The 6,035-nt window shown below is 43.5% G+C and overlaps 1 long non-coding RNA gene across 1 annotated transcript in view; it reads right to left on the reverse strand.

Annotated features, from left to right (window-relative positions):
* Window positions 1-5,456, reverse strand: part of LOC133241996 (uncharacterized) — a 52,387-nt gene extending 46,931 nt beyond the window's left edge. Inside the window, exon 1 of the long non-coding RNA XR_009734740.1 lies at window positions 4,001-5,456. This is a non-coding gene — a long non-coding RNA (uncharacterized LOC133241996). The remainder of the gene's footprint in view (window positions 1-4,000) is intronic.
* Between the last annotated feature and the right edge of the window lie 579 nt (window positions 5,457-6,035).

Here is a 6,035-nt window from a genome sequence, read left to right on the forward strand (position 1 = left end):
ACCCCTCAGATAGCTCTCTAACTTGCCTGACAAGTTTACCCGGACTCCTACAGCTATGTATACGATTTTTTACAGTCTCCCAGCCTCAAGAGGCACGGGAAGCTTAAGATATTCAAATAGCGTAGAGTCTCTCAGAGAGTTAGAAACTGTCAGAATAAAACTAGTAAAATATTTCATTGATGAGCCAATGCTTTCTGCCAAGTTTCCACATCCCCTGTATTGTATCCTTGAATGTGTATTAATTAATATATTTGGTATGTAGAAAAAATAAGTAGTGGCCTTGGTGTTAGCAACTTTAGACCCTTAAGGTAATAAATTCTTTCCTTTGTTGTAAACCCATTACACCTCTGCCCTATAGAAATGCAATTTTATCTAACACCTTCGAATGATGGCGCCAAACCTAAAAATTATTACTCTTAGAGAAAATAAGTCTTACAGTTGACAAACCTTTGTCAAGAGTCATAAAATGTTAATAGGCCTTCTGGCCAGAAGATGATGTAAATCACCTAAACCATTTGTATACGATAAATTTGCAGGAAAGAAACCCTAGTTTTTGATAAGGATCAAACACTGCTGACTTTGCATGATTTCACATCTGCTATTATCCTCTATGTGTAACTTAGGGTATAAAAGCCCCTGTTGAAAATAAAGCTACGGGCCTTGCTCACCAAAGCTTGGTCTCCCCATGTCATTCTTTCTTCTCAATTTCCAGCTGAGTCTCCATCTGGAGTGCACAGGTCCTCTGTGACCATTTATTTGCTTGGGCTTCTAAGACCCACTCTAGAAGGTGTCTAAGGTGGGGCACCTTCCGCTATTCGAGAGGGCGCCTGCGGCCTCCGTGGTCAGAGCTAACCTGGTGTCACGGGTTATATTGATTTTCAGTGTAAACCAAGCTACTCAGCCTCTTTTCTCCACTGAATTTTCCTACTGAGCTATCTTCATCCTATTACTCTTTATATCTCTAATTAATATTTAGATAAATCGCCAACACCGTCTCTCCTTCGAATACCCTGGATCAGCTGGGGCTGGACCTCAGCAGGTGGCACCCGAGACAGGCTATTCGAAGGTAAGCTCCCCAAAGCAATTAGGGTCATCAGCCCTATTGCCCCCCTCCTCAGAACAATCTGGGTCATCAGCCCTCTTGTTCCCCCTCAGAACAGTTTGGGTCATCAGCCCTACTGCTCCACCCTCAGAACGATTAGGATCATCAGCCCTATTGTTCCCCCAGTGTTCGGGACGGCTAGGACCCCACTCAGGGTGCTGCGGACCCCCCTGTAGAATAGACAGGGCGAGAAGAGTGGGAAGTGTTGAAAGTGTTAAAGAGTTAGACTTAGAGAGAAAAAACAGTTTCTGAAGTTATAAGGCCAAAGAAAAGCCTGATCTTTTGAAAGCTAAAAGCTTTATCTTCTATTATACTTAATTTTCTGACATGGGTAACACTGAATCAAATGAAAGACAGCTCTTTATAGGAGTAATTTTACAGTTATTAAATAAAAGAAGAATCAAAGTTAAAAAATCTACCATTCAATCATTTTTTACGTTTGTACAAGAGCACTGCCCTTGGTTTCTACAACAGGGCACTGTTAACCTAGATATCTGGAAAAAAGTAGGGAAACAGCTAAGAGCTTATTGTGCTCATCACAGCTTGGAAAAAATCCCTACTTACACCTTTCCTCTGTGGAATATGATTAGAGATGCTTTAGATCTAGCTCATGAATTTGAAAAGGTACCTGTTGAAGAGGAAAGTGAAGTTGGAAAAGTACCTGTTAAACAGAAAAGCGAATCTGAAAAGGTACCTGTTATAAAGAAAAGTGAAAATGAAGAGGCTATACCTAGCTGTCGGCAGCTAAACAAATGGCTAGCCACTATGACTGCCAATGAGCATGTAGAAGATAGGGATGAGAAGAAAGATCAACTGTCCCCTCAGGATGAGGAAGATTTAGAGCAAACAGCAGCTCGATACCATTCTGATGAGGATTGGTCTTTTTTTAACTAAAGATGCTCCTAAAAGTTTAAGAAAAACATCCCTAATCAGACCATCCACTCCTAGGAGCTTGAGGGAAACATCCCCCATCAGACACTCCGTAAGATTTAGTCACCAAACAGTCAAAGGATCTCCAGAACAGGAGAGGAGAAATACAGGACGCTCCCATCCCCCCATGCCTCCTCCTCCATATGGGGGTAAGGGGCCTCCACTAGGAGTTTCCCGGAGAAGGGTTTTCTCTAGTCCCAAGGATGAATTTGATCCTCACCTGGAGGCTTGTTTTTTAGTCCCCTCTGCAGTTTAGACAGGGTAAAGAGGGTACAAAATAAATAAAAATATTCTCAAAATAAATGGGTTTCTCTGCATCTAAGAATAGACAAATGTTTATTGGCTCTGTGGAATATGATTAGACATGTCCTGGACCTCCATCATGAGGCTGTTAGATAGCCTATGGGGGAGGCTATAGCAGTGGATGGTGGTGAGTCTCCACTTTCTGCACAGATCATAACTTCTGCTATTGGAAAAAAAAAAAAAAGGAGGGAGAAAGTGCTCTACCTCCTGAGGAAGGAGAGGACTTAACAGGACGCTGCGGCTGAGCGCCCTGGAGCGCTTCCTCCCCCTCTGCGAAAACCTTTAAAAAACTTATCCACCACCTTCTGATTTAAGGTGATCGCCACCGCCTCTGTTTGTGCCTCCCAGGACCCAGGAGTTCCCCACTTTGCCCCCAAAGCCTCCTAAAGCGTTGCCTAAGCCTGAGGAAGACAAAAAGTTTTTTGAACAGTGGAGCTTTTAAAACAGACTGTGTGCACAATATACAGAGCGTGCTCCTTAGAGAAAACCCCCTCGGGGGGCCTCACCCAGGGTAGGAGAAAAGCAGAACCAGTGAGGGGATTTATCAACAATATTAACCCCTGATGTACCCTCCTCCCTCCTCCCTCCCCATACCATCCCTCTGGGTCGTCCCAGTGCACCAGCCCCAAGCATCCAGTATCATGCATTGAACCTGGACTGGCGACTCGTTTCATATATGATATTATACGTATTTCAATGCCATTCTCCCAAATCATCCCACCTTCTCCCTCTCCACTGCTGGGCATACACACTGAGGAAACCAGAATTGAAAGAGACACGTGTACCCCAATGTTCATCGCAGCACTGTTTATGATAGCCAGGACATGGAAGCAACCTAGATGTCCATCAGCAGATGAATGGTTAAGAAAGCTGTGGTACATATACACAATGGAGTATTACTCAGCCATTAAAAAGAATATATTTGAATCAGTTCTAACGAGGTGGATGAAACTGGGGCCTATTATACAGAGTGAAGTAAGCCAGAAAGAAAAACACCAATACAGTATACTCTGGAATACTTTTACCTGAAGATGTTTTCAGATGTCAAGAACTGTAGCCCTACTTGCAAAGCTAATAAGTTGACCTGTCACAGTTTTGTTAGGTATCAGTAGAAAAGACAAGCCTCCTGGGTCAGAGAGAGACTTTATTTCTCATGGGACAACAGGCAGCATGGGCCTCGGTGAGTCCACGGCCCCTTACCTCTCACCCCGAGTCACCCAGGGGGTGGACCATCAAAGAGGCGCATCCAGAGGGATGCCAGGTACAGGGTGAGTTTGTGTCCCAGCTGAGGAGTCCTGAGTTAAGGAAAGCCCCACACTTATAAGGGGACCACTAGCCCACCTGCCCAAACTTTGCCCTAGAAGGAGACTGGTTTTTTTGGCTTTGTCAGGAAACAAATCTGCTCTCGAGAAATAAGATACTATCTCTATTCTCCCAGGCTGTGTGTCGCACCACCCTCCTTGATAAGACAGCACAGAACAAAAGCTGCCAACGCCTTTGTACGGAAAACGGGCAGAAACACACGAGACCCATGGAGAATGGCCTCCCGACAGCAGCCTCTTAGGACCTTTCAGGAGTCAGTTGGGTGAGGGGATGGCAGTGCGAAAAGCTGGGTAGCAGTGTGGACTCCTGAGAAGTTTAGAACTTGGCAGCTAACATTCTCACCTTTGATACTACTGCTTTCTGGAACTTACTTTTCCAGGACCAATGTTTAAATCTTTTTCCAATCAGACTGGAAGAAATAAGGTGAATTAGTTTCTGCAAAATAAACAGACATAAAGTAAAAGCATTCTATGTTCTGAGAGAGAACTATCAATTTTTTTTTTTTTTTTTGTAATTTTATTTGTATTTTACATTGGGGTAGAGTTGATTTGCAATATTGTATTTCAGATGTGTAGCACAGTGGTTTAGTTAAACGTGTACATATATCCATTCTTTCCAGATTCTTTTCCCATATAGGTGATTACAGAATATTGAGTAGAGTTCCCAGCACTATACAATAGGTCCTTGTTGATTATCTACTTTATAGAAATGTGTATATGTTAATCCCAAACTCCTCATTTATCCCTCCCCCTCACCTTTCCCCTTTGGTAACCATAAGTTTGTTTTCAAAGTCTGTGAGTCTGTTTCTGTCTTATAAATAAGTTCATTTGTATCATCTTTTTAGATTCCACATGTAAGTGGGATATTTTCAACCTTTTTCGTTTTCTTCTTCAAGTCAGTGAAACAGTGACTGCAAATGCCAGATTGCCGTGTTCGGTCTCCACTCAAAGCCTTATCTTGTGCTACATGGAGGCAGCTTCATTCTGTGTGGCCAGGGAACAGCAAAGCAGTTAGCAATTTGGGATTTCTGTAAATGTGTACAGATAGGGGTTCTTCCTTCCTGTGGAAAATAGAGTTGTAGATTGGTGTAGTTATTTATGACCTTTGGGGAACTCTTACATCTTTAAATATGCTAGCCTGCTTCATAAAAATTCCATCCTTAGCACATATGTGAAAAAACTCTGTACAACAGTTTGCAAATCGACTTTTATCTGAGAGGCAGTTGTGGGGCGGTGAGAGCCCCTCCTGGAGCTGAGGAGGACTCCCTGAAGTGGGTTTAGAATGGAAAGGTTGCTGCTGCTAAGTCGCTTCAGTCATGTCCAACTCTGTGCAACCCCATATATGGCAGCCCACCAGGCTCCCCGTCCCTGGGATTCTCCAGGCAAGAACACTGGAGTGGGTTGCCATTTCCTTCTCCAATGCATGAAAGTGAAAAGTGAAAGTGAAGTTACTCAGTCGTGTCCGACCTTCAGCAACCCATGGACTGCAGCCTTCTAGGCTCCTCCATCCATGGGATTTTCTAGGCAAGAGTACTGGAGTGGGGTGCCATTGCCTTTTACATCTGCCTATTTTTGACCAAAACTTGTCCTGTGTATATCTCTAGTCAGTTTGGGAATGTTATAGAAATTGTTCTCCATTTCTAGGTCGTGGTTTTGTTTGTTAGGGTTTCTCCCACCCTGTGGCCACTTTCTAGACCATGATGGGTGGCAGATTCAGTGCAATTAGGTGAGAACTAATTACTCTTTCCTTCTCAGTAATTTCTTTGAGAGCCTATATATGTGTTTCACTGTCAATGTTGTTCAAAACACATTTGGAAGTGCCTTTTTCGGGTACAAAAATCGTATAGAAGACTTGATATGTCAATTTATGGTCATGTGTCATTTATGACCAAAAACAGCACATCTTACCAACCCAGGACTCCACTCCTAGGTATATACTCCATAGAAATGCATCATGGCACTGTTTATAATAGTCACACTGCTGCTGCTGCTGCTGCTGCTGCTGCTGCTGCTAAGTCACTTCACTCGTGTCCAACTCTGTGCGACCTTGTAGACGGCAGCCCACCAGGCTCCTCCATCCCTGGGATTCTCCAGGCAAGAACACTGGAGTGGGGTGCCATTTCCTTCTCCAATGCATGAAAGTGAAAAGTGAAAGTGAAGTCACTCAGTCGTATCTGACTCTTCACGATCCCATGAACTGCAGCCTACCAGGCTCCTCCATCCATGGGGTTTTCAAGGCAAGAGTACTGGAGTGGGGTGCCATCGCCATCTCAGAATAGTCACACTAGAAGAACTCAAATATCCATCACATTCCTTTTGAGTAGAATGGATAAATAAACTGGTATATTTATTCAGGGAAATATTAGCAAGAAATGAGA

Source organism: Bos javanicus, chromosome X, assembly GCF_032452875.1.
Source record: "Bos javanicus breed banteng chromosome X, ARS-OSU_banteng_1.0, whole genome shotgun sequence".
Taxonomy (NCBI): domain Eukaryota; kingdom Metazoa; phylum Chordata; class Mammalia; order Artiodactyla; family Bovidae; genus Bos; species Bos javanicus.